The sequence below is a fragment of the Gossypium hirsutum genome, chromosome A08 (genome assembly GCF_007990345.1).
Source record: "Gossypium hirsutum isolate 1008001.06 chromosome A08, Gossypium_hirsutum_v2.1, whole genome shotgun sequence".
In the NCBI taxonomy this organism is placed as follows: Eukaryota; Viridiplantae; Streptophyta; class Magnoliopsida; order Malvales; family Malvaceae; genus Gossypium; species Gossypium hirsutum.
Genome location: NC_053431.1, coordinates 107,864,706 through 107,890,440, shown reverse-complemented (window position 1 = coordinate 107,890,440; position 25,735 = coordinate 107,864,706). Strand labels below are relative to the sequence as shown.

The window sequence follows — 25,735 nt, the reverse complement described above, 5'->3', positions numbered from 1 at the left end:
TTTCAACCTCGACGCGGTCACCATGTTATCAAACTAGATAGAGCTCTTAAATAAAAAAATTGATGGTTTATATGATTCTACACAGGTACATCCGATGATGCAATGTAAAGCAAATGGAGAAGGGAACCATCCAGAAAGTCTTTCCTACAACCCTAGCATAGAAGAAGAACAAGTCAACTATATGGTTAACAATTCTAAACATCAGAATAATCTCTATAGTAATACTTACAATGTAGGTTGGAGGAACCATCTTAATTTCTCTTGGGGTGGTCAAGGAAATCAGTGAACACAACCCCCTCCAGACTTTCAACAACAACCTTACCAGTATGAGACCTTAAGGAAATGTTGACAAAGTTTATTTTGGTTTCCGAAACTCGCTTCCAAAACACCAAAACAGCATTTAAAAATCAGCAAGCATCGATTCAAGGGCTCGAGAACCAAATAGGCCAGCTGGTTAAGATGATTTCAAAAAGACCAGAAGGTAGCTTGCCAAGTAATACTGAAACTAACCCAAGAGAACAACTTCATGTGATTACTGTTTGAGATGAAGAAGGGTTAGTTCAGTCTAAACCAGAACCAAGGCAAAAAAGCGTGGTAAGTAAAGATAAGGTTGATGAAAGCCACAGTAAACAAAAACCGGTAAGTAAGGAGTATACACCTCGTGTGCCATATCCCAACACGACAAAGAAAGACCACACAAATGAATAATTCAGTAAATTTCTTAAAATTTTAAAAAAGTTGTATATTAACTTACCATTTATTGAAGCTCTTTCGCAGATGCCCAACTCTGTTAAATTTTTAAATGAGCTTTTGGCAAACAAACGGAAGTTAGATGATTTGTCGCATGTGGAGCTAAATGCGGTGTGCTCAACTATCTTACAAAATAAACTACTCAACAAATTGAAGGATCTAGGGAGTTTTACTATTCCTTATTTTAATTGGTAGTTTAAATGTAAATAATGCTTTAGCTGATTTAGGGGCAATTATTAATGTCATGCCTTACAAAATGTTTAAACAGCTAGGTCTTGGGAAACCCAAAAAAACTAGGATGAGCATTCAATTAGCAGATAAAATCATTAGATTTCCTAGGGGTGTTGTTGAAGATGTACTCGTAAAAATTGATAAATTCATATTCTCAGTTGACTTTGTTGTCCTAGACATAGATGATGATAGTGATGTCCCTTTAATTTTAGGACGCCCCATTTAGCAACTGCTAGAACTATCATTGATGTTGGTACAGGTGAACTCACACTTCGTGTAGGTGATGATACAATCACGCTCCAAGCTCGTGATTCAATTAAGACATCAAGTAATAAAGACTATTTAATAATTCCTATTAATAAGACTAATAATGGGATTCAACCCTCTTTATAGGAAACTCTTTCAAAAAACACAAATAAGCCACGTTCTGGTTCATGCGCCAACAATTGAACCATCCATGGAAGACGAATACTATAGATAGATTAACTAGACGAATGGCGGACCTATGTCAAAGAGGAACAGAAGTAACACCATGTCGAGCTTAACGATAGAACCAAATAATTTAAGGTTGGGGACCAAGTATTGTTAGATGAAAAGGACCCTCGAATTGTTACTACAGAGTTTAAGGCAAACAGAGTGACTTTTTTTACGGTACTCAATATCTTTCCATACGGTACAGTCGAGGTAACTCATTTTCATTTCGGTATTTTTAAGGTAAATAGTACTAGACTTAAACCCTATTTAAATAAAAGAATTGATAACGAGAAAGAGGAGTCTCGACTCCGCGATCTATCGTGACTATGCGAATACGAGGTAAATCTAGCTTAAGACTTTAAATAAGCGCTTCTCGAGAGGCAACCCGAGTACTAACATTGCTAATTTCCTTAATTTTTATTTCAGATTATTACTTTAAAAATTAACTAAATATTAAAATGTAGGTTTTTGACCCACACGGCCTGGACACATGGGCGTGTCCTAGGCCGTGTGACTTAACATGGGCGCGACAATGAGTTACATGGCCATGCGACATGGCTGCGTAACCCACACGGCCTGGACACACGGGCGTGTCCCTAGCCGTGTGAACTTTGTGGCTTAGTTTTTAAAATTTTAAGGAAATCAACAGAGAGGTACACAGCCTGAACACGGGCGTGTCCTTGGCCATGTGGATCCTAGGACTTAATTTTTCCAAAAATTGACAGAGACATGGCCTAACAGAGTCTACACGGGTACATGACACGGTCGTGTGGACCATATGGCTTAGACACAAGGGCGTGTGACACGGCCGTGTGGACCACATGGCTTGGACACATGGGCGTGTCTTAGGCCATGTGAAAACTAGAACTAAAATTTTTAATTTTAAAACAAGTCAGAGAGCTACACGAGCAAGGAAAACAGTCATGTGCGTGACCACACGGGAGTGGGGGAGGCCACATGGGCGTGGGAGAAGCGAACGAGATTACACACGACTGGACAAGATACAACACGGGCGTGTGACACGGCCGTGTGGCCCGACACGAATCGTTAAATGATCGTGTCACCCATAAAACCCTAATCGTTTTATTCTTTTCATCTTTATCTTCTTATTCACCTAAACCCTCCCCTAGCTGCCGTTCCCCTTTCCCCTACTCCGGTCGCCTTTTGTCACCCTCACGACCACACCATGCCGAAAACCCCCCGTCCTCACCTCTTTCCTTCCAACCCTATACACACCGCCCCCTTAACAACCCCTCACCCTCGCACACCACTAGCATACCTCACAAGCCTCCTCTCCTCTCTTCCCTTCTCTTCTTCTTCCTCCTTTTTACTCGCCTCCCTATTCACTCAAGCCAGCCCTGACGCACCACTATGCGCCCCAACCCCATCTGGCCTCTATTTTCCCTTTTTCCTTATTTCTTATCCCTCTCAAACCTGACCCTCCTTCACCGCCGTCCGTACCACCACGTCTACCATAACAGTCGGTTTAGTATTTTCTTTATTTTATTTTATTTTATTTTACTCTTTTATTTATTTTCTTTCCTACTGATGCTTCTCATTTTCTGTTTTACTTTTGATTCGTGATTTTAGTTTTAGGATTTTTTCATCTTCAGAAGTATATTTTCTACCTCTTATTCTTGTTATTTTTTCTATTTGTGTTAGGACTAGTTTTCGACTTATGCTCGATTAATCATTTTGCTTTATTGATTCTTGTCATTTGCTCCATTCATTGATCATTGTAGTTCCTTTTACTCTAATTGTGGATTTGATCAATGTCTACCTATTTGTTTTATCATAGTTACATTCGTAGATTTTATCTACATCGATATTAGTTCTTCACTTGTTGTTTTTCTTCTTTAGTTGATTTTCTAATTTGGATTTTTTTTTGTTTTTCAGGCATATCATGACTAACACTCGTGACAAATCTAAAGTTGTCGTCCCCTCTTTAGAAAAGCAGAAAGGCCTCGGTGGAACCTCTTCCTCGAACACATCTGTCGAGGCTTGCCATTCTTATTATGATGGGCCCCTAGGAGGATCTGTACAAGCTTCATCGAGTGTGACCACTCGATCTGGGCCGTTGCATTGATTGGGCCGCGTTGGAGTAGGTCTATTTGGTTGATGATGTGTGCGCGATTATTACTAGAACCCCGTGGGATAGATTTTTCACCATCATTGAGCCCACCTACACGGAGCTCAGCTTAGAGTTCGACGCCACATTTTTGGTCTAGTAGGTCATGTCGATCCATGACGAGCCAAGCACCATCACCTTTCGCATTAGTGGGTTGGTACGACACATGAGTGTTCTAGAGTTCAGTGCTGCTTTGGAACTTTACATAGAGGAGTTCATGAGCGTCGAGGACTTTCCTCAACTTTGTGGCATATTCATTATTCGCCTTTGCGCTGTTGGATTGATCTCACAGGCGGCCTGACAAACTATGACGCGAATTGCTCAAAGGCTACGTCTCTCTCTCTAGCCCTATGGTACCTTCATGCCCTCCTAGCTCATACTTTGCCAAGATGGAGAGAGAGCACAGGAGTGGTTAGTAATTTTGATGACTATTTTCTGTGAAGCATGGCTACTGGACATGTTTTTCATTTGGCGTACTTCATCGCCCTCGTTTTTCACCATCAAACTGAGAGCCACAAAAAGGGCCCCATCTGTCTAGGTCCTTGTGTGAGCCGTCTCGCTCGACACTTCGGTCTTCTCAACACACTAGAGTAGTCCTCGACACTTACCCTAGTCGGTTAGATATCCCCTCAGGGCATTTCAAGCATGATCCACATGAGGATGATTAAATGGCGTCGTGGAGTAGACCCCCCTCAGTATAGACTATTCCAGCCTGATGTTTAGCATGACCCAGAGGACTTTACTGATGATGTTCCTCCCTACCACGAGGATCCACCTCCACCACCACCTTCGAGTCACCGCCCTACTCATTCTGCTGCAACCTTCGCGGACCTTTTCGAGTAATTTACTCGCTTTGAGCAACAGTATTTTCAGAAGTTTGACAACATCAATGCAACTCTACAGCAGATATGCCAGCATCTCTACATCTCTTTTCCAGTGCCACCGGCTCGCAACATTGATTAATCTGATGATGAGGACCATTGAGTCCATTTGTCTTTAGATTTCTTTTTCTTTTTCTTTTCTTTTATTTTTTCTTTTTATGTTTATTTTCTCTTTCTATTTTAAACTTTATTTTCCTTTTTAATAATTGTTCTTAATCGAGTTTTAATCCTTTGATCCTTTTCAGTATTTGTGTTTATCTTCTTATCAGTTGTTCAGAATCATGCACTCTCTACATTTATCTACAATTCCGCTTTTCACTAGTTTGGGACTTTTATCCATTATTTAGGGCAGTTTCAGTTTTCTCTCTCTCTTATGATATTCTGTTTATATTATAATTATATTTGTTTGTACATTGAGGACAATGTACATCTTAAGTGTGGGGAGGTTATTTATATGATTATTTGAAAACCCGTGAATTATGCCTTGTACTTAAGTAATTTCCTCATATTATTGTTAGAATGAATTTTTCCTCGATTTATGATTCTTATTGATATGTTTTAGATTATATTCATAGGTAATTATGCACTGATTGTTTAAACTTTAAGACACTAGAGAATCAAGCATGATAAATCTATTTTTAGAATTAAAAATTTTAGGTTGTTTCCCTAAATTGAAGTATTACCTTGAAGTTTGAGATTTGCAAGATTAACATAAAAAACCATAATTTTTGTGAGATTTTAAACCTTTAGAGCATACACTTTTCTTGCTCATTCTATTATAGGTTATGAGTGTGTCAATACTGATTTGTTATTCTAGAACTTACTTCGATTATACATGTCAAAACCCCACTTTTGACTTGATATACTGAGATGATAAAGGCACTTAGGTTTTAACCCACTTATCCCATAAAAAGTCTACCTTCATAATTAACCCTTAGTGAACCCCTTTGAGCTTAACGAACCGTTTCTTAATTTATCCTTAATATTAACCCATATTTATCCTTAATATTAACCCATAAATCATTCTTTTTAATTCACTAAGAATTTTTCCTATTCTATTGACTCCTTTTTTGTCTAGATTTGATTTGGTTAGTTTCTTAACTATGTTCTTTTTTTTTAGTTCTTTAATTTTCTCTAATTATTCATTCATTCAAATATATATATATATGTTGATTATTATTAGTTCTTTGTGTTGAGCTTAAGTACTTAATTTCATATTCTGAGAAGAAGCTCGTATTTTTTTTAATAATTCTGATTGAAGTAATTATTTAGTATTAGTTTATTTTTCTAGTTAGGTAATTTAATAATTCGATCTCGATTCTAACCTTCTTTTTCAGCCTTTTTCCACACCTTTAACCCAAGCACCGTTACAACCCTTTAAAGACATTTTGATTTGTGTATCATATCATTTTATAGTGGTGGGGATTTGATTTTCATATAAGCCTATGGTAATGACTTTTCATAATTGATTTTCGAGTTCTTAATTTCCGCATCTTAAACTCTTTGAGTGATTTGAGTGAATCTTTAGTGAGGATGTAAAATCTTGTCGATTTTGAATTAAAGGTAATTACTTGGATAAAGGGAAATACCTATTTTTCATGCTTTAAAAATGTGAGACTTGGATTGTTTGAATCTTTAATGCTCTTTTAGTTGAATTATCAATGTGCGATTATTTGTGAATTATGATAAAATACTATTGATGATAATTATGAATTGAGAAAGTTTAATTTTAATTGTGAGTTGATGGTTTTTCTCGAGGACAAACAAACGCTTAAGTGTGGGGATATTTGATAAACCATAAAAGTAACACATTTTGATCCCATGCTTAGCATGTTTTTGGATGATATATTATTTAATTTAGTGAATTTGATGCTCTTAATCCTTTAATTTCATGTTTTATACTTAGAAGAGCATAGGGGAACAAAAGGAGCAAAAAACGGGCCAAAAAAGGACAAAACGGGATGATTTAAAGATCCACACGGGCTAAGCACACGCCCGTGTAAGCCACATGGGCTAGCCACACGCCCATATGGCAGTCTGTGTCGATATCGCTCCCTGTTTCCCAAACACCCAAAAAAACCAATTTTTAGGGTTTCTGAGCATTCCAAAGTCTATATAAACACACTAGAAGAAGACCTAAGGGGACACACAGAGTAGAAAGTAGAAATTACTCGAAGAAAGCCATTGCAATCATCTCGAAAGTAAATCCACTTCAAGATTGAAGATCTCCATTCAAATTTCTCTCGAAGTTTATTTGGGTTTTTTATGTCTTGTTGTCTTTCTAAATTTGAGATGTTTTCCTTTTACATTATGAACTAAACTCCCTAAATACCTAGGAAGGATGAAACCTACGGTGGATCTTATTATTTAATTATCTGAATTACATTGTAAATACTTGTTCTTGTTCTTAACTATGTGTTCCTAATCCTTGCATTAATATTTTTAGGATATTAATCCAAGTTTGATGTGCTTATTCAGTGGAGCAAAAGTCCCTGTTTAAAAGTAGATCTAGCATAATTGAGCAGAGTTGATTGCAATCCTAGAAATAGGAAGACATAAATCTGCCGGATTAGAGTCAAATCTAATAGGGGAATCTATAAATCGAGTTAATGCGACGATAGGGGTTTTAATTAGAAAGAGATTTCAATTAATCAACCTAGAGTCAGATGTTCTTAGTTTTGAAAGAGATATTAACATAATTTAGAGATTTCTACGGATCAAGACAAGTGAATAAATTGTTTGATTCAGAGTCAGAATAATAAGTGAAGTTTAGGTAGATTCTTTCCCGGGTATTGTCTCTCTCATTGGTTTTCTTAAGTATTTTCCCAATTCGATCTTTGTTGCGTTCATAGTTAATTAGTTTAATTTTAGATTAAAACGCCTCATTTAATTATTAGGCTAAATAATAGAAAGATAGTTATTACTAGTACTTTTAGTCCTTGTGGATACGATATTCAGGACTCACCATAGCTATACTACTATTCGGTAGGTGCGCTTGCCTTCATCGAAATATTAGTTAGTTTCATGACCCATCACATGTTGAGTGACACTGTATTGGAAGAATTGAGCAGCCACTATTTGAAGGGAACCATTCCATTGTTGGACAAAATCAGAGTAGGTGAACTATTATTTACATTAATTAATAATTAAAACAAATAAACTCCATTGTTAAGTAATCTGGTGTATATATTGATTCAATCAAGATGTGAAAAAAACAATAATAACAAAAATAGATTAATGGTTTAACAATGAATAATTCAAATGAATGAATTTTTTTTGCACCCAATATAACTTTTTAACTGAAAATTTGAAGAACCCCACTACTTGCTAAAAGATTACATGTAATATCTTGATTTTAGGCTTAGTCGGAATAGTGGTTTCGTGACCATAAAATCCGAGATAGAAATAATTATTTTATGATTATTTTAAGGTCTATGATATTATTGCATGATTGTGTGAAAATTTCGTGAAGAAATTTTATGCATAAAGTGCTTAAATTGAAATTAGGAACTAAATCGAATAATTTGCAAAACTTGCATTCTAGAAGTTTCTAGTATGAAATTGTTCTGAAATATTAATTAGGAGGTCTTAAATAGCAATTTTACCAATTTATAAGTCTATGGACAAAAATTGGACATGGATGGAATTTTTGGAAAGTTTAGTAGTAAGGGCATTTTGGTCATTTAGGGGTAAAATGAATTAAAATACAAAATTAAAAGCCAATTTTGCTCATCTTCAACCCCATGGCCGAATGTAGCAAGGAGAAACCATGGCTAGGGTTTTTCAAGCTTCCAAGCTCGATTGTAAGTCTGTTCTAGCCTCGTTTTTAATGATTTTTACATTTTTGGAGTCCCGGTAACTTGATTTAGGTTATTCTAGCAATAATTTAACCTAGTTTTTATATTTGGAAAAATACGCAAAGCTGAAATTTGTGTATTTTGGTGTTTTATGATAGAATATGAGGTTTTAAATTATGTTAGACAACTTGTGCTACTCGGTTTTAAGTGAAAACGAGCAAAAGGGCTTAATCGGTAAAAATACCTAATAGTCATAAGTACATGTTAGAGTGAGAATTTGATGTTTCCATAGAAGGGAAAAATGATCAGCATGTCATAAAACATAAGAAAATAGGCTGAAATTTAATTTACGAGCTTTGGGGCAAAAGTGTAAATATGCAAAAGTTTAGGGGCAAAATTGTAATTTTGCCAAAATATGATTTTGGGTCAATTTGAATAATGTGAGTCCTAATTAGACTATATTTTAAATGATAAAGCAAGGAAAACTGAAATTCGGGCTAAAATGGAAAAATACCAAGTTGTGGACGAAATGGTAAAAGTAGCCATTTTCGCATACGAGGTAAGTTCATATGTAAATGTTGGTAACATAGTTATTATTTTAAATATTTTTATGTTATTTAAATGATATGATAATTATTATGAAATATTATACTCGTGATAATTGTTTGATAATATGTCAAATTATGTGATATACTTGGAAAATGTGAAATACTACCGAGTATCGGTATCGACATTCCGTAGGAGATGGTTGAGACACATGATTGGGAAAAAGGTCCCGTTGAACCTTAGGAATGGATTAGGATACAAGTGACATGTCACTAGGATGTTTGGGCATCCGAACTCGTTGAGTTGAGTCCGAGTTCACTTATGGATGCGAATGTCCGAACTCGTTGAGTTGAGTCTGAGTTCGAGAGATGTAACTAGGCATCCGAGCTCGTTGAGTTGAGTCCGAGTTCACTTGTGGATGCGAACGTCCGAGCTCGTTGAGTTGAGTCCGAGTTCGCTTATGGGCGGGTTACATGGTAGCTTGGCTACATATGTGGCACTTATGTGCAAACTTTCCATGTATCCGAATTATATTCCGATGTGTTCAACGGGTAAAGTTCTACTCAAATGGAGGAATACTAGAGATGAAAGGGACGTATTGGTGAGTGTTGTGAAATGGATACTTTGAACAGGTATGTACTTAACCCTCGGGTTGAAAAATCGATATAACAATAATATGGTAAGATGATAAATGAAAATATGATATGAATGTCTTGGTGATGATTATGCAAATGATGTTTTATGTTTGCTTATATGGTTATGTTACTTGCTATTTGCATGTGAACTTACTAAGCATTTATGCTTACTCCATCCTTTTCATTCCTTGTAGTTTTGACAAGCCAGCTCGAAAATCGGGAACGGTCGGAGGTTCGCTCACACTATCTGTATACCATCTTGGCATAATGGCTTGTATATTTTGAGTATGGCATGTATAGCATTATAATCATTTTGTATATATGGTCTTATGATATGGTTATTGAGTGGTATGGAAATGCTTGGTAATGATTAGCCATTGGAATGGCTAATCATGATCATATTTGGTGTTATGTATGTCAAATTGCTAGCTAATCCATGGAAACCATGAAATAGGTAAAATTTACCATAAAATAGATTCTAACAGCAGCAGTGATGTAAATTTTAAAAATCACTAAAAATAATAGAAATGGAATTAAATGATGAGTATATTATGAAATTGAAGCTTAATGAGTCTATTTTCATATGGATTGAACAAAACAGGTCTATGAATTATATTTTATGAGATATTTGAATTTTTGTGAAACAGGGCCAGAGTGATTTCTGGATCCCCTAGTCTGACTTTAAAAATTTATCATAAATTGTACAAATATAATTAGAAGTCATTATTTATATGTACAGATTCCTTATTGAGTCTAGTTTTAAGAGAAACAAACTTCATAGTCATTGAAATTCTGTACAGAGAGATATCTGATTCGTAATACACATAGGTCAGAGCAGTCGAACCCTGAAACATGGGAGACTTTAACTAATAAACTGTACTAATTGGCTTGACCAAAAATTCTATAAAAATATATAAATGAGTCTATCTTCATGGAAAATTGACGGAATTGGATTTCGAGTTTCGTAACTCGAGATATGAATTTGTAAGCGACTGTGACGCAGATTGCTAGTTTAACTGGAAATTTTAAAAATAAATTGTTTGAGCTGATTAAGTAATGAATTAAGTCTGTTAACACCTCGTGTTCGACTCCGGCGACGGTCTCGGGTACGGTGCGTTACATTACATAAATTTGAATATACTTAACTATAAAAAACACTTAACAAATAGCGTTAGCTTAAGCCTAAGCCATACCTTTTTACAGCTCTTTTGGTTTGCCAAATCAATTAGGGTTTATGGTTTGCCTAAAATAAAAATCAAAATAATTATGGGCTTAGAAATGTTTCAACAATGAAAATGACAAACAAGGGTTCCAAGAAGAAAAAAAAATTCTTCATTCAAACAAGGTTTCAATAAAAAAAATGGTTTTTCAAACTTACACTCCTATCAGTTCTACAAGCGGTTGGAGGTTCTATGAAAATTATTGAAAGGGTTGGTGATTTTTTTTTAAACAAAGAGAATTGTTGAATTTTTTTAACTAAAAGAGAGTTGCTGAAATTATTTTTTGAATGAAATAGGGTTCGTCAATTTTTTTAACGAAATAGAGTTCGTGAATTTTTTTTAGGGCTACTTTCAAGAATTAAAATTTTACTTATCGCTTAAATTTAAGATAATATGTTTTAATTTTTAACTATTTTTAAATGCATTTATGAATTTTACTAATATTTTGAAAAAAAATAGACGTCTATGTGGCAACTTGTGATTGGCTAATTTTTCTTCTAGCGGGACTAACAGTTGGGGTAAAATGGATAACGACTTAATAATTTAGGTACCAGTTTTGACCAAAAAATAGTTTAGGATTCTTTGGAACGACGTTCCAGCTCAGAAGTTCAAGCCGGTTAGAGGTATTAGCCAAGGATGCACATTATCACCATATCTTTTTCTATTGTGTATGGAGTGGTTGGGATAGTGAATGGTAGGTGGACTTCTATTCGGTTGTTTAAAACTAGTCTGCTTCTTTTCCATCTCTTTTTTTGTAGATGATTTCATCCTCTTTGGTTAGGCTGAGGAGAGCCAGGCGAAAGTTATCAAAGAAGTGTTGGATACATTTTGTGTGTACTCGTGTTATAGGGTTAACATGTAAAAGTTGAGTATCTTCTTTTCTAAAGAGGTGGAGGAAGATCTCAAAATGCATATATGTGGATCGATTGGGTTTCGCATGGTTTAGAATCTCGATACGTATTTAGGAATTTCACTTTTTTATGACAAGGTGACTAATAATACTTTGCGCTTTATGGTGGGAAAGGTGTATAGCAAACTTTGTAGTTGGGATGCTAATCAACTCTCTTTAGCTAGCAGAATTTCTTTGGCATAGCCAATTTTGCTCTAAATAGGAAATTGAAAGCATCGTCAGACAATTCATATGAGGATCTTCTAGTGGTTCTAAACAAATCATCTTGGTTAGCTGGGATTTAGTTTGCCAACCTAAAGCGCATGGTGGGCTTGGTAAAAGGTCGTTACGAGATCAAAATACTTCATTTATAATGAAAGTGGGTTTTAGTATTGTGTCTAATGCCTTCACTTTATGGGTTCGTGTCCTACGTTCAAAATATAAGATTCAAAGTGGCTTACCAGAAACTTTATCAAAGGGTAGACATTCTTTTTTATGGAGATCGCTTTCAAAGTTATGGTCGTTTATTCGTGAAAACCTCATTTGGTTTGTTGGAGATGGTAGGAACATCAATTGTTGGAAGGATGATTTCTCCTAACTCAAATCTTGATATAGAATGTACTATCAGTGAGATGATTATAGAGAATGAGGACAGGAATTTAGATTTTCTTTGACTTTGGGTTTCAGAAGAGATCATTCAGCAGATTTTGGGGGTTCCACTACCTTAGCCAAACTTGGGTACAGACAGAATCATTTAGGGGGCACTTCTTCTGATTTATTTTCCATTAAAAGTGCGTATGAGAAGTTGCGGGAAAGGTTATGGAATTCAAAGGAAGCGGTTGGTTGCTATCATGAAAGTTTCAGTGTCCACAAAGGGTTAGAGTGTTCATATGTCTTGTCTTTAAACATCGACTACTTACCAATGTAGAAATGACAAGAAGAGGAATAGGAGTGAATTATGGTTATAGAATTTGTGGTCATGAGTATGAAATGGTCTTCTTACACGTCTTTGTGATTGTATTGTAGTTAGAGACATTTGGAACCAGTTAATTCCTACAGGCTTTTTTTTTGCAGGGATTTTACAAGAATGGATGGAGCATAATATCCATAATAATCAATCTGCCGGCCTTGTGAAAGAAGTTACTTAGCAGTGTTTATTCGGGATTTTAATATGGCGCATTTGGAAGAATCAAAACCTTTACATTTTTCAAGGTCTATCTTGGAATGCTGATACAGTTATCAAAGTCTCTTTAAGTTGGGAAAAAAATTTATTGTTCCTTTGTCTAGTAGTTGGGTAAGAATGAATACAAATGGCTCGATTAGAGTAGAGGATGCATTCGCTGCAGTTGGAGGGATTTTACGAGATCATAATAGGAGGTGGATAATTGGATTTACTAGGTATTTGAGTAATTGTGTTATCCTTGATTCAGAGCCTTGGGGCATTATGGACAGGTTGAAACTTGAACTTGATCGAAAATTTGAAAGAATATTAATTCAGACAGATATTCTTGAAGCAGTCAATATCATTCAAGATAGTGGCCAAGAGAACTCCAATTCCGCCTTGGTAAGAAGAATCCATTCTTTATTGAAACTCTTAAGTTAGTGGAGTATCTAATATGTTCCTTGAGAAGAGAATAAAATCGCAGATAGTATTGTTAAGACAATCTGTGACAGAAGAAAAGGGTTAAGATTAATAGAGGACCCCATTCTGATATATTACGGGTGCGTTTGGTTCGCTGTATTGGATTAGAGGTGTATTGGATTAGAGGTGTATTGGGATTAGAGGTGTATTGGATTAGAGGTGTAATAGCTAATCCACTGTTTGGTTGAATGTAATGGAATAGAGGCGTAATAGTAATCTTGTGTTTGGTTGAATGGAATAGAGGTGTAATAGCATAATGGAAAAAACTAAAATGACTAGAATACCCTTAGCATAAAATTGTTTTGGTAAATGATTATTGTTATTGTTATTTAAATTTTAATAAGATTATTATTATCAGTAATAAATATTTTAATCATATTTAAACATAATTATTATTAAATATATTTTAATTAATAATATATAATTTAATAAAATTCTTATAATTAGCAGAAATTTGTTTTGGTAAATTATTATTGTTATTGTTATTTAAATTTTAATAAGATTATTAATATCAATAATAAATAATTTAATCATATTTAAACATAATTATTATTAAATATATTATAATTAAAATATATAATTTAATAAAATTCTTAATAATTAATATTCTTATATGAATTTACTCAAATCATAATATATGATACTGTAAAATATAATGTAACATAATTATTATTAAATATATTATAATTAAAATATATAATTTAATAAAATTCTTAATAATTAATATTCTTATATGAATTTACTCAAATCATAATATATGATACTATAAAAGAAAATTTGAAATAATTAATATTAAATATATTTTAATTAAAATATATGATTTAATAAAATTTAAAATAATTATAACTAATAAATTATATTTCCAACTGAAACAAGCCAAACAACATAAGCAGTATTAGAACGGGGATTATTAAATCGACTTTTGTAGTATAAAGTTCCAAAAAAATTTTCTTTATCTGTAGATAGAGAGAATCATGTTCATAAAACATATAAAATTTGACGTTGATGAACTGCAGTCTCTTCCATTGTTAATGCAGGTTGAAAGGCTTGATTTCAATAGTGTTACGGCCTTTGTATTTAACTTCAAATAGAAGTTTGTACAATTGCTCCAATTAATATTTTTTTCTTTGCTTCTATTGGCTGGGTTAGAAATTCAAAACAATATTTTTGAAAGACTTGTATAATTTCATCTGCTCAATAATTGGAAAAACTCAATTTGATTTCTTCCTTTAATTGTCTCTTTTTTAAGTACTAATTATCAGCAACAGGCAGGGCGATTTAATGTGGTCAAAACAACCACATCAAGCACTCTCATCTCTTTGTTTGCAGCAAAGATGAACTCAACAGCTTCAAACCATGGCAAAATAAGTACAACATATATGACCAAAACAGGATATGCTTTCTTCAATAACATCTCAACTTAAATAACGGAACATTCATATTATGTTCGGAACACAAAATAGGTAACTTATAAAGTACTGAATAAAAAACAGAAGTGTCCACTGCCATGGTTTATGCAAAGTCCCACCAATTCCTCAACGATTGGCCTTGGCAACTCTCTCGATTCGTCCTTCTTCTTGATGGCATAGCTGCACAAACAACACGAGAATGATGAAGCAAGCTGTGGTAAATAAATGGGATTGCAAGGACAGTTCCTAGTTTCAAAGCAAAATAAGGTTCAAACACGGGAGTTCAAAGGCTGTTATTTACCTGTTAGATGATCCCTTTGCTGCGTTAATAAGCTCATCAGCTAAACATTCAGCGATAGTTTTAATGTTTCTGAATGCAGACTCACGATTACCAGTGGTGAGGAGATAGATGGCTTGATTCACTCGACGAAGAGGAGAAATATCAACAGCCTGACGCCTCACAACACCAGCAGAACCAATACGAGTAGCATCTTCACGAGGTCCACTGTTATATCAATCAAAAATCAACAAGGATTATCAAAGATTGATCCAACAAAGATAACCCAGAATTGGATGTTTCCGGTATGGATCCGCGAGGAGATAGAGATCAAGGGGGTTCCTCATCTTCAAACAAGAGAAAAAAAAAATATGATGCTCGTGATAATGTGTATGCTTCATTTGAGGAGGCTGCCACCTTGTTGGGGGAAAAAATCCAGGCCGTTGGCGATAGAATCAGTATGAGTATTGCCTCCGAGGTGGTAGTTCAGTAGAAGTCTGAAGAAAAGATGGAAGAGAAAGCTTCAAATTTATATTCAGCCTTATGGTCAATTGAAGGTTTAACCGACGATCAGCGGTATGATGCTTTGAGTAAAATTCCCGATCATCCAACTCAAATGATCGTTTTCTTTAGTTTACCTTCTGTTGCCCGATTGGAATGGGTCAGAAGATTTCTTTCTCACCATTAAATATCAATGTTCAAACTTTTTGATGTTGTAAAACTTTTGAACATATTGATTATGATGTACAATTTCATTTTCATCTAACTTTTTCTTAGTATAAGTTAATTATGTTTATGCAGAATATAATTTTCAAGTTATATATTTAATAATAAATATGTTAATTTATATTTTACAGTATCATATATTATGATTTGAGTAAATTAATATAAGAATATTAATTATTAAGAATTTTATTAAATTATATAGTTTAATTAAAATATATTTAATAATAATTATGTTAATTTATATTTTACAGTATCATATATTATGATTTGAGTAAATTAATATAAGAATATTAATTATTAAGAATTTCATTAAATTATATATTTTAATTAAAATATATTTAATAATAATTATGTTAATTTATATTTTACAGTATCATATATTATGATTTGAGTAAATTAATATAAGAATATTAATTATTAAGAATTTTATTAAATTATATAGTTTAATTAAAATATATTTAATAATAATTATGTTAATTTATATTTTACAGTATCATATATTATGATTTGAGTAAATTAATATAAGAATATTAATTATTAAGAATTTCATTAAATTATATATTTTAATTAAAATATATTTAATAATAATTATGTTAATTTATATTTTACAGTATCATATATTATGATTTGAGTAAATTAATATAAGAATATTAATTATTAAGAATTTTATTAAATTATATAGTTTAATTAAAATATATTTAATAATAATTATGTTAATTTATATTTTACAGTATCATATATTATGATTTGAGTAAATTAATATAAGAATATTAATTATTAAGAATTTCATTAAATTATATATTTTAATTAAAATATATTTAATAATAATTATGTTAATTTATATTTTACAGTATCCTATATTATGATTTGAGTAAATTAATATAAGAATATTAATTATTAAGAATTTCATTAAATTATATATTTTAATTAAAATATATTTAATAATAATTATGTTAATTTATATTTTACAGTATCATATATTATGATTTGAGTAAATTAATATAAGAATATTAATTATTAAGAATTTCATTAAATTATATATTTTAATTAAAATATATTTAATAATAATTATGTTAATTTATATTTTACAGTATCATATATTATGATTTCAGTAAATTAATATAAGAATATTAATTATTAAGAATTTTATTAAATTATATAGTTTAATTAAAATATATTTAATAATAATTATGTTAATTTATATTTTACAGTATCATATATTATGATTTCAGTAAATTAATATAAGAATATTAATTATTAAGAATTTTATTAAATTATATATTTTAATTAAAATATATTTAATAATAATTATGTTTAAATATGAGTAAATTATTTATTATTGATAATAATAATCTTATTATAATTTAAATAACAATAACAATAACAATAATCATTTACCAAAACAATTTTATGCTAAGGGTATTCTAGTCATTTTAGTTTTTTCCATTATGCTATTACACCTCTATTCCATTCAACCAAACACAAGATTACTATTACGCCTCTATTCCATTACATTCAACCAAACAGTGGATTAGCTATTACACCTCTAATCCAATACACCTCTAATCCCAATACACCTCTAATCCAATACAGTGAACCAAACGCACCCTTAATGTTTAGCTTTTGATTTGTATTCCTTTCACCAAAAAAAAAAAGATAAAATAATCTTGTACCTTTTTTATGTTATATCCATATTTTTGTTTTTAATCATCACTAATTAATTTTAAAAGTTTTATTAAAAATGATATTTTTATTTTTAAAAATTTTCATGAAAATTATAAATATCTTAATAAGACTATACATTTTAATTTGTATGTACAATCAATCTGTACATTGCAAAGGATACAAATTAGTGGATGTTTATAACTTTCTAAATCTTCCTCCTAATTCAAGAATCGGAATGATGTTTCAATCTACATTTAAATAAATATGTAACTAAATGGTGAATCTTCATTTACAAAGAGCCATTTTATATATTAATATATTTTTAGTATTTTTTTTATGTAATTATTTTATAATACGTTTATTCAATCAATATTGAAAATAAAATAATAAAATTTAAATCTATGCACAGTTATGAATAAATTTAAAAGTTACCCCTTTAACAATTAAGACATATCAACAAGTAGTAATTATGATCATTAATGTGAAAGCTATATTTGTTATTTTAAAAATTTTATTTGAAAACAATACTTATCCATCATTGATGTTTAAATTTTATTAAATGAAAATATATTTATATTTACTTTAGTATTTCTAATATTGTATAGTTTATGTTCTTGAATATCCATGATTTGCATGGCTAAAATTCACTAACACATTAAACATTTTGGAAATATAATTGTACAAGACAACGAGAAATTTAACCAAACCAAAGCTAAAGCCATCATATTCCTTTCTTATCAATCTCTATGAAAAATTTAAAGTATTAAATTATGGAATAACTTAAAAAGAAAGATATTATTTAAAGCTCGTTGTGATTAGATTTACCTAAGGTTGTAAGATTTTAAAACCGTGAATATAACTTTTCACTATTTAAAATAAATTCTCAATTAAAATTACGTGAAGAAAATGTAACTTATCAAAATTTATTAGAAAAAAACTTTTTTCAATTTTTCACACATCTAATGAACTCCTATAACAGTAATATCATAAAAAAATTTTAAGAAATATTCTGAATTAATCTCATTCCTTTTGGTGTTTGAGCAAAATAATTAACTTTTAGTGAAATATATTAAAGTAGTTCCGTTTATTCAGCTTCTTTATTACAAGTGAATGCAGCAATATATAGTAATTTTAAAAGTGACAAAAAAACCGTGATCATGGTCATGGTTGTGGCCATGGCCATGGACATGAACATAATCAAGGGCATAATAATTATTGTTATCATAGTGTTAATAATTATTTTGACCACCAAAAGAAGAATAATAGTGAGAAGAGAGAGAAGGATGATCCATTTTATCTTTCAAAAGGCAAAATTTTGTGTTATTGATGTGGTATGAATGAGCATTTATTATGTACTTACTGAACACTTATTCATATTGTAAAGTTGTATCAAACTTCTATAAAAAAGAAAGGGAAGAATATTGAAATTATTTTGATATATCAAAATAATGATAAAAAAACCAATTTTGCTTACAATGATGATGATGACGACTTTTAACAAATTTGTTGATTTTACCCATATTAACGAAAAAGAATATTTTTTTCGAGAATGATGATGAAAAAAATAGAAGTGAAAATGATAATAACATTTGAATAATTATTTTTAGAAAAAAAATATTTTCAAATTTTTAAATAGGCTTTTTGTAACATCCTTACTTGACCTGATCGCCAAATCTGGATATGGAGTTTCACAAATGGACCGGATTTGGCTAAGCATAAATTTTAAACATAACAATTTGGAAGAATAACAATAAATACTCCTTACAACAGAAAGCTTAAATTAAAATAAGAACTTACTATCTCCAAATTTCAAATTCTAAGGAAATTATTTTATTACAATATATTCGATCTCGAGGCAAAGCCTCTAAAGGTACCCCTCCTATGTGCATGACACTAAACTAATGATTGCTTATTGATCTATCTCGGCCTGGCTTGGTCCCTCCTCAAGATGCTCGATCACTCTTGAGTTTTGCAGACATAAGCCAAATTTCTGTAAGTTTGAAAGAACTTACTGAGTTTCTTTAATGTATTTATTAAAAAAAAAACCCCGTCTTGCAGGGACAGTAGATGAAAAAGAACTAATCATGACTAACTCCATATTTGTTTGAGGTGATTTCTTTTAATTTGAAATTGCGATATTTGATCCATTCCTCGAACTTACCTATAAGCGGATATGCCACCAAGCGATCTTCCCTTGGCGAATCCTAAAGTCATTCGAAAAGTTTTGGTAGTTTCTCAATTGTCTCGCCATAACAGTGAACTCTATCCTTTTCTTACGTACATTGTTTTCTTCATCTATTTCCCTTCCCGAACATCCTTCTACTCATAATTTTTAATCTTTAATCACATAATTGGGTGATCAGTTACTAGTATAGAGTCTCTTTTCAACCTTGGACTTATGAGGTAGTCTTTCTGCCTACCACTCTGATAACCCTTTAGTTTTGCCTTCATTGGCGATCATAGCAAACCCGATTAGTCTTTGGTGGACTCTATTTTCCTACTTCAGTCATATAAGACTTACTGACATTACACTAGTAGGTTTAGCTAACAAGGACCCCATGTCACTCTAGTAGGCTAGATCTCATTTCACCCTAACAGAAATACCTTGCCTTTAAGGCGCATGTCCTTTTGCGGGGCACCGCTTTGGTCTACAGTATTTCGGCAGACTGTCATCTTAGTGACCATTCGAGTTTCCCCTTAAAATCATCTTTGTTTTAATACACGGTTGGTGCTTTCTCAAAAGTTTCCCCTTAAAGAGGAATAGTCTTGGGGGATTCCTCAAATCCACTGGCTGGCTATTGCTTGCCAATACTCGCAATTCTCCTTGTTTGCGTGACTTTTCATATTCACTATCTTAGTAGACCACTTGCGTTTATCGTCCTAGCGGACTCCATATGTTGTCATAGTCGAACTATAGTCTTACACATGTAATCCGTATTTAATGTCCTAGTGGATGTCTCTGTATTTACTATCCCGACGAACTACTCTGTGTTTACTATCCCAGCGGACTACCCCGGTTTATTATCCTGACAGACTACCCAGTGTTTATTATCCCCGCGAACTATACCAGTTACCATAGTCTAGCTATGGTCTTACACGTTAGACCTCTTTCGAGGTGTCGCCCCATGGGACCTTACTGCCATCGCGGTGTCACCCCATAGAGTCTGTTGACCATCATCACAGTGTTGCTTTATGGAACGTAATGATCATCATCATGGTGTCGCTCTAGAGAGCCAATCCATATCATTTCATTTCTTATTTAACCTGGATGCTTGAACACCAAAGTGTCCCCTCTGTAAGGCCTGAAGCTTCGCACATCATGGTTTGCACTCAACAACACTGTGTGGCGGCATCTTATCGAAATTCTATTTCCCTATTCATCCACCCATACCTCCAATTCGCCATGACTACCTAAATGCTCGAACACCGTAATGTCCCCTCCATAAGGCCCGAAGCTTTGCACACCATGGTTTGCACCCAGCAACACCATATGGCGATATACAAAAACACCATTTCCTGAATCTTAGCTTTAGAACCTATCAATAGCCTCCCCTCCATACCCCACAGTTATAAAATTATGCAATGCATGCATTTCACTTACATACTATCATAGAGTACACAATCTTTTGAAAACATGGAATCATAACTAATTTCATGCATATTGAACTACATTGGCAGATACTCATATACTAGCCAAACCCACACATGCTTAGCATTCACAATCAACAATGTTCATACATCATCATAGAACTTAGCACAGAATCATGCCAACTACTCAACATTTTAAGAATGGAGTACAAAAACTCACATGCTGCTTTTTTGCCCTCATGGCTTAGCTTTTTCGAACGCCAGAAATTCCATTCTCCTGGCAGCTAAGCAGTACAACCAAGGTCATAAGTTAAACTCATCATTTTCAGCTTAAAACTCAATTTTCCAAAAACATGCAGAACCTCTAAAAAGGTTTCTGAAAATTCTTAACTTTATGTCGTAAACTTACAAACATCAAAGGTCTTAGAACTTTACCAGCTCATCGGATTCTCTACTTTTCCAACTTAAACCTCATGACCAATACTCCATGCAGAGCTTCCCAAAATTCTCTTCTTCGGAGTAACCAAAGAAAGAGATGAAGAAGAGAATAAAACAAATTTGAGAAGAAAGTCACCCACGGGCATTCCCTTCTCAACTATTTATAGTGCTTCTCGCATAGTCTTCAACTATATAAAAACCATCCATTGATAATCATTTTGTCTCTCACTAAAGAACTAGCTGGTTTTAATCCAATCAAATCAGTATTAGATTTCAACCATGTCCAAATCAGTTACTAACTTTTCCTAGTTTTTCAGTAGAAGCCACCGATTTATGGCTTCTTTCAATATAACCCTAAATTGTTCTTAATTTTCAGGCTTAAAGGAAACCGGGGGTGACACTTTTGGTATATTTGTAATGTTATATATTTTTAATACATGCAATAGCTTGTTTTTTATTTCAATGAAGATAATGGGTTTCTTCAACTCATTGGTTGGAGCTAAGAGTAAGAATGAGACTGAAGACACATATTTTACCCACAATGTTACAGTACATACTATATTTAAAGATAAAAAAAAATATTTATCTCATTTAATAGCAAATGATCAAATATTAATACCATATCAAGTAGTGTAAATTTAATCAAATGTTCTGAAAGATCTATTATTAGTACAATGGACAAAGTTTGAAATATATGTATTTTTTATACATAAAATATATGTAGTTTTAATGTTATAAACTTTAGTATTTTAATATATATATTATCTCTTAATCAATTAAATGAATACATTTACATTAATTATGAAATTGATATTTTTTATTATATGTTAATAAAAAAAGTTACACAATTACAATATTTAATATAAAATTTTCATTTTATTTTGTAGGCATAATAATAAATTTAACCCTCAACGTTTAATTTTTTTATTATCAATTTTACCTTATTATTTTTTTAGTTAAATTTAGTCAAACCTTTCAAAAAGAGCTAAATTGTATTTAAAAAAAAGAGAAGAAAATGCTAACTAAAACCTTTTTTTTAATAATGTTTGTGTGACAACCCGAGTGACGATCTATGTGTACTTCATGCTAACATGACACTATTTTCCTTATATGCCACAACAATAAATAATTTAAAATTTATAAAAAATAAAAAAATGAAAAATGAAAAATATTTTTAAAAAAATAGCATGAAGTACGATATGGGATGCAATGTTTAAAAATTTAATATTTTAGTAAGCATTACCATTAAAAAAACAAACTATTTTCAAAAGGTTGATGGCCAAATTCAACTCCATTTAAAAGGTTGGGGGCCAAAATTGGCTCAAAAAAATTCTATGGGCCAAATTGACAAAAAATGAACACATTGATGGCTAAATTTACCATTATGTCTTTTTAATGCGTTTAACCTTATTTTTTAATATAAAATAATTTGATGCCTATTTTACTTTTATTTTTAATAATAAAAATTTAATTTGCATGAAAAAAAATCTAAACACGTAAATTTTTATTGACAGTGTATTGCATAAGTAGTCTTAAAAAATTGTCACGTGTCTCTTTTATTAAAAATATGTATTTAATATTTTTACTATATTCCTATAGGAAATTTATCAACTCTTTCACTCCATTTGTAGTGTACCTTGGTTTTATTCAATTTTTCAATGTAATTATAATTAATAATTAAGTCAAATCGATTAAAAAAACAAACTTTGTTATTATGGGCTAAAACCAACCAAAAACACACTAAAATGGATGAAGCATGAACTTAAAATATTGAATACGGATTTAAGATTGAAATGAGACATATCAACCTTATTTCGATTTTCCCTTTTTTAACACTATTTTGTAACTTCATCCCTAATACAAATCTATTTCTTAGGCAATACCTTCTGTTGAATGTTAAAAGTGGCATTATAAAATTTGCCTTCACTTCTTCAAGTTTGAGTAATGCAGCTTCAATTTCAACAAAAGAACTGCCCTCCACCTGTTTCTAAGTAGAAGAAATTGGCTAAATATGCAAATTTCATCTTCCAACCTTTTTTTTTGTCATCTCAATATATAATTTATTATTATAGTTTAAATTTATACACCAACAATATACCCAAAATAAATCTTTTTTTTTTGTTTAACAAACTATCTTAAAAGAGTTTAAATAACATTAATGGTTTGTATAGTTTTAATTTGATTGGTTTTCTTATATATAGTATTTAGGGTTAAATTATTTTTTAGTTTAAACTTAGTAATTACTCCCACATTGGAGTTCAATTTTTTTTTGTCTAAGTTAATCTCTAAACATAACACTTGTTCCTACTTTGGAGCATGAACTTTTTATGTTCAAGTTAGTATCTGCACTTGACAATTATTCTTAGATTAGGGCCTGAACTTTTTTATGGTTCAAGTTACTACTTAATATTTCCTTGAAAACCTTAAAATTCAAGCTTCAATATGAAAATAATTGTCAAATTCAAACCTGAAAATGAGAACAATTGCCAAATTTAAGAATTAACTTGAATAGAAAAAATTTAAACTCTAAAATAAAAATAAATTCTAATATAAAAAAATATAGTGAAGTTGAAGCCGAAATAGAGATTTAATCTACTGGCTACTTTTCCAATGGTGACGAGAAGTTGAAGCGTAGTTGTTAACCTTGAGAATGAAAAGAAAAAAAAATTAAAGCTTGACAGATAGGGCTCGAAATTTGACTTTTGTGAACCAACTTGTCAGCATTGTTGTATGATATAGTTGGAACAGAAACATTAGATAATCTGTGTGGATCAAACAAAAATAGGAATGGAATAAATCAATTCTTTGAACCAAAAAGAAAAAAGTTGAGATTTTTATAATGTTTGGGTTGTAGATATTTGTAAATATAAACCACAAAATAAAAATACGAATGGTTGTACCAGGTTGCTAGTGGTAATGAAAAAAATATAATATGGGAATGGTGGGAAATAAAAGTGGAGAAAATCAGGAAAAGAGGACCATCCAATTTGGTCCACAATCCACTAAAATCATCCTTTATTACTCCAACTCTCACAATCAGGGTTAATTCCATCCTAGCTTCCTAATTTATGATTTATCTTTTAAATTAGCCTTTAAATTTTGAAATTCAACTCTTTTTTCGATCACGTTTCTTTATTAGTACAACTTATTGATGCGCTTTCAAATATTTTATTAATCATATCCAAACTTTAATAAAATATTATTTTATTTATTTTTATTTTTTAAAGTCAAATCACCTAAAAATGAAAGTTAATATTTTTTAACTTTGTTCATGTAGCATTTAATTATTTTTTTAAAAATTAAAAGATTTAAAAATTACTTTTAAAATTTTAAAAACATTAAAAGTATAAAAAATATATTTTTTAAAAATTTTAAAAAATTAGTTACATAGTGGTAAGTCATCTATGTGGTAATACACATATATACAATGTTAACAAAGTTAACAAATATTAACTTTTTTTTATTTATTTTGGGTTAATTTGCTAAAAAAATACAAGTTCAAAGGTTAAAAGAGAGAGCTAAAATGAATTTATTGTAAAGTTTAGAAGGCCAAAATAATCATTATGCCTTAAAAAAAATCACATTAGATCCAAATTTCATCTAACATCAAAGCTGCTATAATTACCCTAAAAGATTTTTGGATAGACGGTAAGTATAATGCGTTTAATTTACTTTTTGTCTCATGCTATATTTTTTAATATTATCAGCACTGATGTTTTTATATTATAGATCGTACATCTAAACTCACGTTAAAAGTTAAAATGATGGTGGAATTAAGTATGTTTGAAATTCAGTGTAGCTTCAAGATTTCTCAAAATGTTGGCGGTGGCCAACTATCCTACTCCTACCCCTACCAAATTAAATTAGTTGGGCATTTGAGTTAAGAAGGGTTGTTGAAGTTTTCAAATTTGGGGAAGGTGATGAGATTATTGGAGTTTGAATTTTTTATTGAGATTGTCGAGATTATAATTAATAAATCTAGGAATTTAATTTAAAGTGGAAAACAAGTTGAGCTCATTGCAAAAATCCAGGCCTTGCCATACAAGGCACAACTGTGTTTTCCATGTTTACAGCTAACTTGCCAATTGTGTTCCTATTGTGACAAAAGCAACCAAAAACTGGTTTCATAGTAAAATAAAATCATTTTCATTGATTGAGTTTAATTTCATCGTTTATTTTATTGTAAAAGGGAATTTGTTAAAAACATAAAAATAAATACCCAAACGAAAACATCCAAGTAATTATCTCTTCGTCAAAGGGAAAAAATAATAAGCTCCTTCACGTCAGCACCAGCAGCACTTGCCTTGGGACCGTAAAACCCCATACGCGTCGAGACTTCTCTCGTGACGGTGTCAACGCCGTAGTGGTGGTGGTGTTCGTCGGAGTTAGCCGGTGGGTGATAATACAGGCGAGCAGTCTGGGGGCAGTGAGAATGAAAT

General features: G+C 31.6%; 1 long non-coding RNA gene across 1 annotated transcript; it reads right to left on the bottom strand.

The window, feature by feature from the left end:
• Positions 1–14,589: 14,589 nt before the first annotated feature.
• On the bottom strand, positions 14,590–15,171 carry LOC107929054 (uncharacterized). The gene is made up of 2 exons (XR_005899425.1): positions 14,904–15,171; positions 14,590–14,782 (listed from the first exon to the last, which is right to left on the bottom strand). It is a non-coding gene; the product is annotated as an uncharacterized lncRNA (long non-coding RNA).
• Between the last annotated feature and the right edge of the window lie 10,564 nt (positions 15,172–25,735).